This window comes from Grammomys surdaster, unplaced genomic scaffold (genome assembly GCF_004785775.1).
Source record: "Grammomys surdaster isolate TR1022 unplaced genomic scaffold, NIH_TR_1.0 330, whole genome shotgun sequence".
NCBI lineage: Eukaryota > Metazoa > Chordata > Mammalia > Rodentia > Muridae > Grammomys > Grammomys surdaster.
This window is the reverse complement of record NW_021604749.1, coordinates 2,221,608-2,233,805: the sequence shown is the minus strand read 5'-3', so window position 1 is coordinate 2,233,805 and position 12,198 is coordinate 2,221,608. Positions and strand designations below refer to the sequence as shown.

Sequence of the window (12,198 nt, the reverse complement as noted above, 5' to 3'; positions counted from 1 at the left end):
CAAAACAGGGGAGGGAGGAAGGAAGGGAAAAAGAGAGAAAAGGAAGGAAGGAAACAGCTGTGCACACCTGTAATGCCAGTTCTTGGGAAGTAGGAGCAGGAAGATCAAGAGTTCAAGGCCACATAGCAAATCCCAGGCCAGCCTGTACTCTGTTACCCTATCTCAGAAAAAATATTGTTATATGGATTATAATTGGTCTTTCCATGTTGGACTATAAACTTGTTCATTCTCAAATACTCCAAAACTGTGCTACATATTACATATGTAAACATTCAAACACCAATTTAAGAAACACAATGAAGCCGGGCAGTGGTGGATTAAAGTCGAACGCCTTTAATCCCAGCACTTGGAAGGCAGAGGCAGAGGCAGAGGCAGGCGGATTTCTGAGTTCGAGGCCAGCCTGGTCTACAGAGTGAGTTCCAGGACAGCCAGGGCTACACAGAGAAACTCTGTCTCGAAAAACAAAAACAAAAACAAAAACAAAAAGAAAGAAAGAAAGAAAGAAAGAAAGACAATGAAAAGAACATTTTCTCCAAAAAAAGAAAAACCTCAAAAAAAACCCACCAAGAATAATATTCAGTATTTATTTGAATAAGAAGGTCTTGAATAAAAGCATTATTTAAGCTATAATCAACAATCAATGCAAACATCAGGCTCTTATGTTGTTGGTCTAAGTGAGTGATCCTCGACCTTCCTAATACTGCAGCCCTAATACTGTTCCTCATGTAGTAACGACCCCCAACCATAAAATTTTTCATTGCTATTTTATAATGTAGTCTTGTTGCTATTATTAATAGCAGTGTAAATATCTGTGTTTTCTGATGTCTTTGGTGACCCCTGTGAAAGAGGGTCAGGTCATTCAACCCTCAAAGGAGTTGCACCCCACAGGTTGAGAACCACTAGTCTAAGTTATCTACTTCTATGTTTGTTTCTAACAAATCTCAATGTACATCAAATGAAGTGAAACAGTATTTTTTTTTCTATACTGTGACTGTTAAGCTAGGTATGGTGGTACATGCCTGTAATCCCAGGTACTTAGGAGGCTGAGGCAGGCCAGCAAGTTAGTTCCAGGACAACCTGAATTGCACAGAAAGACTGGATCTCAATACTAAAGCCAAATATGGTGCTTCATGTTCATAATAGAGTACTTGAAGGGGCATGAGGACTACCATGAATTCAAGGCCACTTGGGCATATATAGTGAGTTCTGGGCCAATCTGAGCTAAATTATATAACTGCAATTCACAGTAAGACTTTCAGAAAGCATTACTGTTTAACAGTAAGGATGCTAATTAAATAATATTTTAATATATTCTCAAAGTTCAAAGATAAATACCTATAGCTAAGCCAACAAAAACTGCTTTCAAATCTATTTTAAAAGTGTTTTAAAATTCCATTTATTGAGCTGGAGAGATTCAGTGGTTAAGAGCACCAACTGCTCTTCCAGAGGTCCTGAGTTCAATTCCCAGCAACCACATGGTGGCTCACTACCATCTGTAATGGGATCGACGCCCTTTTCTGGTGTCTGAAGAGAGCAATGGTGTACTCATATACATACACACAATAAATAGATAAATCTTTAAAAAAGGAGCAAGAGCGAGAGAGAGCGAGAGAATAAACCTTAGGAGCTCCCTTTTAAAAAAAAATTTAATTGTACCCAAATAGCAAAAAAGAAATCCAAGGTCAGTTATGGTGGTACCTGCTATCCTAACACTTGACAGATAGAACACAGGAAGAGCTAGACTTCAAGGTCCTCCTTAGCTACAATCTAAGGCCAGCACAGGCTTTATGAGACCCTACCTACAAAAGCAAAAAAGAAATCCAGAAAGTAGTTCACAGTTGTATTTATTTCCCTTTTAACTGTCAAAATGTCTATGTGTACATCTTGTTCTTTTTTAATCTATCACATCAGAAAGAAAACATAGACTAGGCATGGTGGCACATGCCTTTAACTCCAGTAGCAAGAGGTAGAAGGCAAATCTCTGAGTTTGAGGCTTCTCAACATGGCAAATTCCAGACCAGGACTACACAGTAAGATCCCAAGTGGATAATGTTCCAACAAATTAAAACAAAACTCCTAGTGCCAGGGATGGTGTAAAATACCCCTTAATAGGTTTGTTGGATAAGGAAGTGCCCAACACTTCCTCTCCCCCCAATACAGGCTACTGCTATTGCTCTTGGTTGCTAACCAGACCTAAGTAATAAGACACTATTGCTGAAGATACAAAACACTTCTGGTTCCAAGACTTGAAAACATCAAGCTAGAACTGAACTGGAAACTTCCTCCTTGCTTCCTATTTTTTATGTCAGAAGGCATTGTGAAGGTTACTAGAAGAGAAATGTCATCAATACCCTTACTCTGCTATGAATCCTGTGAGCTATGACACCAATCTTCTGGCCGAGACGTGCCCACTGGTGCAATAGTGGCATGGCTATTGTCTTATTTAGGGTTACTATTGTTGTGATGAAACACCATGAACAAAAAAGCAAACTGAGGGGAAATGGGCTTACTTGGCTTATGCTTCCAAATCACTGTTCATCACTGAAGGAAGGTAGGATAAGAACTCAAACAAGGTAGGAACCTGGAACCAGGAGCAGATGCAGAAGCCATGGAGGACACTGATTATTGGCTTGCTCTCCACAGCTTGCTCAACCTGCTTTATTGATGTAAATTAGCCAGCACAGCTGTTATGGGGACAACTAACTGCTTCTAATAGGACTTGAGACCCATGAATTCCATAGGAATTCGTGCCTGTATTTGTACTGTAAATGGATCGAGAGGTCACGAGACCAAGGAGAGAAAGCTATTACTGTTGTTTTGCTAAGTGGACAGTGTTGAACTAGCTTCTAGATATTTATGTTGTAGTGCTATTCTCAGTGCAGGTCAAGGAAGCTTCTGTTTACAGTAGGTGTAAGTTAATGAAGAACTGTATGATTAGTCAATGTGTTGAAAATGACTGACTGCTGAGGGCTCAGCCTTAAACAGGACATTAATACCACTCCTCCAAAGTTCAGGTAACACTGAGGAAGAGAGGCTGAAAGAATTTAAGAGCCAGAATATGGGAGGGAATACTGTAAAACAGTCTTCAGGGTGTGACATGGCTGCTGTATCCATTACTCACAGAAGCATGGCACAAGACCTGCATAAGACTGGGCACATTAACATTCTATCATGGATTTGGAAGGGACTCATAAACTTACCCCACTCTGAAGGAGCTATAGGAATGGTTGCCAGGGGTGGGAAGTCATATCCCACAGTGTGCAACCCCTGGCTAGCCACCTTTACTTAAGTAAATAACTACCCGTCCATGCTCATGCAGACAACCTTAATTTAAATTTCCACAAAAGGGAAAAAGGAAGCCATGAAAGTTGTTGAGAGGAAGAAGAGGTTTACTGGAAAGGGAAGAGATAAAAGAGGATTAACAGAGGTGGGGTGGAAATATCATATATGTATGTGTATATATATATATATATATATATATATATATATATATATATATATATATATTTTTTAAATTTTTAAATAAGTAACATTGCAAAAAAGATACAAAGTATACACAAATGCACAAAATAAAGATATAAAAACCGTGACTTCATGGACAGATGTGCTTTTAAAGGTGCATGCTTTTAATCTCAACACTTGGACACAGAGATAGGTAGTTCTCTGTGAGTTCCAGGCCAGCCTAATATACATAGTAAGTTCCAGGATAACCAGAGATACACAGAGGAACCCTGTTTCAAAATAACAAAAACAAAAGCAAGCAACCAAACAAAACTGTGACTCACATAAGCAAGGAAAACCAAGAGGTTTCTTTTAGCTTCAACCATAGTCCTACGAACAATGTGGAAGACACCTATTGAGAGCAGAATTTCCAAGTGTGACCATGATTCCTACTAAAAGAATACTGTATATAAATACTATCAAATAAATACCAAAGCTATTAGGCACTTTTCTCAATTACCTTACCACGTTCAGGTAATGGAAGAGAGCTTAGGATTTGATCACTTTTACCCATGTTGCCATTGTTAATAAAAGAACTCATTCTGTAAACCTCATTTTGAGCATAATCTTTCTCAAAAGACCTGTTCATTTCTTCACCTCCCAACCCAGGAGATCATATTCTTCTTTGGAACTTTAAGAATCTACCACTGTCTTTATAACCACAGTGTTGGAACTTGCTAACCTGTCTTCCTAGGTGGATTGAACAATATCTACTTTGCTTTCTTTCTCTCCTTTCCTCCTCCCTCCCCAGTTTCTGGCTGTTGGTTTGAAGCCCAATTCAGTCACAACTATCAAATGAAACCACCAAACTAAAGGGGATATGGCCCAGTAGTTGAGTGCTTGCTTAGGCCCAAGGGTCAATCCCTAGTACTGGGAGGGCGGACTGTGGCTATGTCCAGATTAAACAAATCACCAAATTCTGTAAATGCAGCACACTAAAACATCTTTAGCATTTTCCTGTCTTAACTTTGTTGTGGAAATATGATCAGTTAGTAAAACAGACTAAGTTTTCTTATCAAAGCAAGATTAGTTACAATTTCATTCTGAAAGTACTGGGAATCAAACCAGGGCCTGTGGTAAGGCAAGGTTTCTTAGCTATATCCCCAGCTCACAAAACTTCTGTTGTTTTGCTTTTTGTTTTTGGAGACAGTCTTCTGTAGCTCAGGCTCATCTCTACAGGTATGTTGTTAAAGCAGTTTAGGAAAGTGCTTTGCACCTCTCCTGATCTCAAGGGTTTATGTGACGCTGTAATGCAAACTCTGAGCTCTTAGAAATCAGACTGTTGCCCGGAGGTGGTGGCGCACGCCTTTAATCCCAGCACTTGGGAGGCAGAGGCAGGCGAATTTCTGAGCTCGAGGCCAGCCTGGTCTACAGAGTGAGTTCCAGTACAGCCAGGGCTACACAGAGAAACCCTGTCTTGAAAAACAAAACAAAACAAAAACCAAAAAAAAAAAAAAAAAAAAAAAACAGAAATCAGACTGTCTTTAGGTACAAATGTACTGAATGTGCCTAATTTATTACATTCCAAACAATATGCCAGATTTACTCCTGGGCACAGAAATGTTCACAGCAACATAAAACTGAATGGAAAATTTAGACCTCTAAATAGATGCAACAAAGACTCATACACTTACACAGGTAATTACAGAAAGTTGTTTCTAAAATCCTGAAAGCAAACATGCCAACCTTTATGCTCTATAAAACTGAAAAAGATTGAGATCATAAAAGTATGATGTTCACAAATTAAACTGCAGGCAACATGTACACAAATCATAACACAATTCCTTCCTTTATTATTATTACTTTTAGAGACAGTGTCTCACTAGGTAGCCTAGGCTGGCCTTAAATTTGACCCTCCTACCATAGCTCCGCAATGCAGACAAGCACTGCAATTACAGGGTACACCATCATGCCCAACTCAACAGAGGTTTTCACAAGACAAACTGCTTTTGAATCTGAATTTAGCCAAAACTCATGGGAATTTGTAGAAGCTCTGTATTTATTTTGTACCAATGTTAAAAATCACTTTGAAACTAAGTTTGAGTTAACAAATATCTCGATATCGGCTACAACACCTTTCAGTACTCAAAACACTGAATGCCAAACATGCAGACAGCTTCAAGAATTTGAGAAAATTTCAACCAAGGCACTTCAGTGTGGTCTGTAACCTTGAATAACCAACCCCAATTAAAGCAGAGCTGCTTAACAGTTTCCTGTGGAGAATGAAGCTGAACCATCACCAAGGAGGCAAGAGTACAAAGTCTTCCCTGGAACCAGTGTTCCAGGACCTCTGCGCAGCCTCTTCCCTAATGCTACTTCATCAAACCTCTAAGAACAGCCTTTTATTTTCTGACCTTGTGGCTTGGGATGTTTCACATTCAATAATTTTTCCCCAAAGTGTTCCACATTCAATAATTTTCCCCAAGGCAGTTTTCCTCCTGACACCTACCTGGAAAGATTTGGGGATACTTCTTTAATAAGTAATCGTGTTCAAACAGGGATGCTTCCTTCGTGTCACTCAATTTAAACACCCACTGGCTAAAATAAAAATATAATAATTAGAACCTCACCTTCTATCAGGACAACACAGGGAAAGAACTACCGAATACACGCCCCTCCTCTTTATTTCTTGTTCCTCAGTCACTCAGGAGGAGTTAAATAGTCTCACTCCACAATGTCCTAGCAGAAAGATGACGCGCTAAACATACACAAATATTATTGCGTTCCCAAAGCAAGTAGATTCTGGATGTTTGTTTGAAGGTAACGAGGTGAAGGGTCTTAGGAGAAGAAAAAGAACCACCCGAGGCTCCAAAACCCAAGCTGGGAGAGGAGGAGGAAGAGGCCATAGCAGAAGTTCAACAGCCACTCTCCAGAACAGTCGGGACCGGAGCCTGGGACCGCCGCCGCGCTCCCTCACTCTCCCGGGGGACCGTGGGGTGGCTTCCCCTCCCCCCGGGGGACAGCAGCGTCCGGCGGCCCGCGACAAAGGGGCCTGGCACAGGGCGCTGGCGACCGCCGGGTGGGGGACGGGGCCCCGAGGAACGAGTCAAATAGGATGGAGTGACCAAGGGGCACGGCGGCCGCGGTCCCTCTCCTGAGTCCCTTTGCGGCCACGCAGCGCCAGGCCTCGCTCCGCACGCACCAGCCGCCCCTCACCTCACGCCGCGGGAGCCCTGGTCTCCACCGCAACTCGAGCCTTCGCGCCTTCCAAGGTCCGAGCCATGTTTTTCTCCCGCCTCAGCTGGCTCAGCCGGCCGCTGAGGAGAGCTTCGACTGACTCCGCAGCCAGCCGAGCACCGCACGTCACTTCCGACGGTACAAGCACCGCCCCCCGTACTTGGGCGCCTTGCGATTGGCTGACGCGGATAGCCTACCTGAGGTGGTGGGCGGGCCGCAGGCGGGGCCTGCAAAGCAGCAGCGGGGAGACTGCGAGCTGGAGTGGCTGCCCCGGGGAATGGGTGTCTAGGCGCGGCTCGGGCCCTCACAGGGAAGCTGCCCCGGGACCCCTCCAGGCCCGCCTCGGGCTCCGAAGCGCCCTTTGTTCCCAGGCCCTTTCCCAGCACCGCGCGCCGCCGACCTCTGGCCTGCGGTTGCCTGGTTTGAGATCTTGGCCCCAGGCCGCCCGGAGATTAGCTTGGATTGGAAGACAGAAACGCACAGTCAAAACGAAATCTTTCATTCCCTCCAGCATTTAGCGAGCTCTCGCGGACGTTCAGGTGCTTCGAACTTTGTAATTAGCTCGTCCTGTGGGTCCTGTACAGGGCCGGATGCGTGCGGCGTTCTCACCCTGGTGTTTGCTGACAGCTTTGCCACGGTCAGGTGAGGAAGGATAGCCTGATAATAACAGCGCTCGGCCAGACGTCACACCCAGGCCCCATAGTAATCATACCTTTCTCGTGAGCGCCGACTGGATTTGTGCTTGTAAAGAGTTTAGCGCTCTGTTATCTAATTCAAAACTGTGAAACAGATGGGAAAATTATTCCCGTTTTACAGATTGCAAAAGAGGACTGTGAGTAACTGTCAGAGGAGAGGAATGGCAACGTAAACTGGCAGAGTCTACTTGGGTTTTGGAATTTAGAGGTGTATTCCCAGCATTTTCCCCTTTCCTTTAGTAAGGGAGGAGAGAACTCTGGTCCTTTCATTTAAATAAACTTCATGCACTTCTGGAGACTGGATGAAGTTCTACTTTAAGGGGAAGCGGGAGAAGAGGGTAGAGAAGGAGGGGAGGGGAGGGAATAGGAGAATGTGGTATCTTTCTGTAGTCCAAGCTAAGACAGGAGGTTACTAAAGCTCAACAGTTCAGGACCTGTCTCAAAAAAGAAAAAAAAGTCTAGCTCAGTGGTAGTGCACCTAACTAGCATGTGTGAGGGGTAGGTTCAGTCTCCAGCACTAGCTAAGCAAAACAAAAAGCTATTCTAGGGAGATGTCTAGGAGCAATTTCTGGCTGTACCACCTTCCCAGCCCCTAGCTGTCCACCACCCCACCTTCCTCTGTACATTGGCACTTCCAAGCAAGCTTACACACCCCAGAAGAATGTCCCTTAGGAATCTGCTCAGCTCTACAGCATTGTTCTGGTTTATCTTCTGATCAAAGGAGGAATTTATACACTTGGCAGCTCTTCCTCAAGATTTAAAAGGGCGAGGAGAAGGAATTCTCTCAGGACTGGCTTCCTACCTTCTGCTGGAGAACAGAGTGTGCCTTTAGGAAAGAAAACACTGAGTCTTATGGGAAGATAAACTGATATTCTCTCTCTCTCTCTCTCTCTCTCTCTCTCTCTCACACACACACACACACACACACACACACACACACACACATCTATTTGAGGGAGATAGGGAGATATCTTCTTTTGGTTCCTGGTAGCTGATGCCTACCTTGGTTTGAAATTCTGATTTTCTCATTTATTTTGGCTTTTGTATGGCCCCACTGGTAGGCTCTGATCACCTAGGAAGTGCCAGTAGACTGAAAAGGTAAAGTCTTAGGTAGTTTCCCCCTCCCCCCCCAAAAAAATATATACAACATTGCAAATTGCTAGGTGTCAAGAAGTTGAAGTAGGAGCCCTCTCTTAGCATTCCTCCTCTGTCTGGCAGTGGTACCTACTGATGGTTGTTAAACAATGTGAACAGACTTGTGAAAGAAAGTGCACACCATGCTGCTGTCAGTTGAAACCATTAGACACTAGCTAACAGCTACTTCCTCCCACTGTCTTCAGTTTTAAGACTTCAAAGTAAAAAGAAAAAAGAATTGAGGGGTTGCATTACATTTTAAACTGCTCTAACCTTAACTTCCCACATAAAACTTCATGGCACAGCCAATACCCCCAAACTTCTTCCAGTATCAAGTGAGAAATGGGGACCCTTTCTCTTTCACTATATATGAAAAGAATGGCTGACATTTATTGAGCATTTGCTGAAACCAGACCCTGTTCTTCATGCTTTGTATTACCTTACTGAACCTCACCCATAGCCTGAATAAAAAAGGGCTGTTATGTCCTTGATTTATAGTTGAGCACTTTGAGGACCAGAGAGCAATTTGCCGAAAACCACACAGCTATTAAATAATAGAGTCCAAACCCAGATTTTACCACATAGCCCAACATGTTTAGCCCACTCACTGCCCTTAAATTTTAACCAGAGAGCTTTAAAAGGCCATCAATAGCTAGGCATGGTTGTGCACACCTGGAAGTCCAGCACTCAGCAGACAGAGGCAAATAGATCACCAAGTTGGAAGCCCCCTTGTATGTATATCGAGTTTCTGAGCAGCACAGTGACCCACACCTGTAATTCCAGCACTTGGGAAGTAGAGACTAGAGGACAGAGTTGAATAACTAGGCAACACAGTGAGACTCTTGTCTCCAAAAATAGAGAGATGTACCTCAGTGGCATATCACTTGCCTCCTATGTATAAAACTTTGGGTTCCAGTCCTAGCTCTAGACCCCTTAGAAATCATCAACTATGGGAAATAACAGTGACACAGATAAGTGACACTCAGAATAGTGAATTTGTAAACAATAAGAGGATATGAAGTTGTGAAAGGAGTAAACGTTTGCTTTAATCCAAAAAGGGGAGTGGCCATTGAGGGAGCATATGTTGAACCCTGACCTTCTGTAGAGTGTCAACCACAGCTCTATGCGGAGGATACAGAGGGCAACAAGACTGTACCTCTGTCCTCTGAGTTTGGAGTACATGAGAGACAAGCACTAAATACCCAATTAAGGGATCATTTACTCTCAATTGTGATAAGCAGTATGAAGGAAAATTAGTGTTCTTTGATGTAGAATGGAAAGCAGGAAGGTCTTCTCTAGGAAATGTCATTGAGCTGAGTAGAAATTAAGGAGATTGGGCATGCTGGCACACATCTGCAATCCTAGACCTCAGAAGATGGAGGCCGGAGAATTAGAAGCTCCATGCCAGCCTTGGCTACTTGTCAAGACCAACCTGGGTTACATGATATATGATCTCTTATTTTTGGTAGTGATCCTGGCCTTTTAACAGCTGGGTCATCTCTCCAGCCTAAGGCCCTTCTCAAAAGGTGTGAGGGGAGAGAAAGGAATGGAAGGACAAAGAGAAGTACACAGAAGGAACTGTGTGCAAAGAGACAGAGGGAGCAAGGAGCAGTAGAGGAACTGAGAGGCCAATGTCGTTATTACAGTGGGAATAAGAGGGAAGTGACTCTTGTTTCTGTAATGAGTCAAACAAGCATCTCATGCTGGGGCTTAGAGACAGTGTTAAACATTTAGGTCTTGGGGCTGGAGAAATGGCTCAATGGTCAACTGACTGCTCTTCCAGAGGTCCTGAGTTCAATTCCCAGCAACCACATGGTGACTCACAACCTTTTGTTTGTTTGTTTTGTTTTGTTTTGTTTTCGAGACAGGGTTTCTCTGTGTAGCCCTGGCTGTCCTGGAACTCACTCTGTAGACCAGGCTAGCCTCGAACTTTCGAACTCTGAGATCCGCCTGCCTCTGCCTCCCAAGTGCTGGGATTAAAGGCGTACGCCACCACCACCCTGGCGGTGACTCACAACCATCTGTAATGGGATTGGATGCTCTCTTCTGGTGTGTCTGAAAACAGCAACAGTGTACTTATATACATAAAATAAATGAATCTTTAAAAAAAAAATTTAGGTCTTGCCAAATGATAGTGTACACCTGTAATCTCAGCAGCTGGAAAGTAGAGGCTGAAGGCTCAAAAGTATAAGGCCAGCCTGGGACACATAAGACTTTGTCTCAAAAGCAAAACAAACAACTCTTCCCCCCGCCCCCAACTCCATCCCCCTGCCAAACAATTTGGAAACTGGAGAGGTGACTCAGTGGTTAAGAGTATGCAATACTCTTCTAGAGGACTTGAGGTCAGTTCTCAGTACCCATGTCAGACTGCTCTCAATTGCCTGTAACTCAAGAAGGTCTGATTCCTTTGACCTCTTTGGTGTCCACAGATTTAGCACAGACTCATGCAGAAGCAAAGCTCCATATAATTTACAACTTTTTAAAGTGAAATGAAATTTTTAAAAAATTAGCTGGTTGTGGTGGCTCATGCCTTTGATCTCAACACGAGGTTTCTTAGTTAGGGGTTCTATTGCTGTGAAGAGACACCATGACCATGCCAGCACTTATAAAGGAAAACATTTCATTAGGGCTGGCTTACAGTTTTAAAGGTTTAGTCCATTATCATCATGGTGGTAAGCATGGCAGCATGTAGGCAGACATGGTGCTAGAGAAAGAGCTGAGAGTTCTACATCCTCATCTGCAGGCAGCACCAGGAGACTGTACCACACTGAGCATAGCTTGAGAATATAACAAAGCTTGTCCCTATAGTAATATACTTCCTCTAACAAGGTCACACCTACTTCAACAAGGCCACACCTTCTAATAGTGTCACTCCCTATAAGCCAAGCATTCAAACACACGAGTCTATGTGAGCCATACCTATTCAAACCAACATACTAGAAAAGTAAAGGCAGATGGATCTCAAAGTTTTAAGCTAGCCTGGTCTACACAGTGAGTTACCAGTCAATCAAGCCTGCATAATAAGACCCTATGGATTTCAAGCTCTTAAATGGTCAAGGTTGTACTTTTTTGAAGATTCCACAGAATGGAAGGAAAATGCCATAGATGAGGCTGGAGAGGATTCAAGTAGTTTATTTTGGAAATTAGAACAAATGTCTGCCTTGGACTTTGCATAAGACACAGTAAATACTATGCTGACTAGGCCAGGATTCCTGTTTTAGGAGACAGCTGGAGAGAGTGACTTAGATAGCATGGGATGATCATCCATAGAGATCTGTCCAAATAACTCTGGAAGCTCAAGAGAGATACACAGGGAAGATAGAAGTTTGTTAGTTATCTGTGGCCTCCATGCTTACTGATACCCTAACTAAGCAGCTTAAAGGAACATGCCTTTCATATTAATATTTTCTTTGGATCAGGAATGTAAGTATTGCTCAGATTGGTCCTTCAGCTATCAGTCTCTTCATTTAACGGCTTAGTAGGTGTGGGGAAGGTGAGGGAGAGACCATATTAAAGGATCCTTCATGAGGCAATGAGAAGGAACCTGCACAGTGCTGGCTTCCCTGGGATCGCTGCAAGTTTAAGGCTACTGGACTCTCAAACGAGTTCTAGAAAAGTTATGGATACATATCAACATTTTGTCTCAAAAGCAGTAAGGTGTGAGAGAACAAGACTATGTGAGGACCAGTAT

At 43.3% G+C, this 12,198-nt stretch overlaps 1 protein-coding gene across 3 annotated transcripts in view; it reads right to left on the bottom strand.

Moving 5' to 3' along the window:
- Pik3c2a (phosphatidylinositol-4-phosphate 3-kinase catalytic subunit type 2 alpha) overlaps positions 1–6,812 on the bottom strand; it is a 98,173-nt gene extending 91,361 nt beyond the window's left edge. For 2 of the 3 annotated variants that reach the window (XM_028778212.1, XM_028778213.1), the window contains exons 1-2: positions 6,658–6,712; positions 5,951–6,039 (exon numbers count right to left, since the gene is read on the bottom strand). The gene's annotated coding sequence lies outside the window, so the exon portion shown is untranslated. Of the gene's footprint in view, positions 1–5,950; positions 6,040–6,657 lie in introns of all 3 variants that reach the window. The other variant, XM_028778211.1, reaches the window with a different exon arrangement.
- Positions 6,813–12,198: the final 5,386 nt, after the last annotated feature.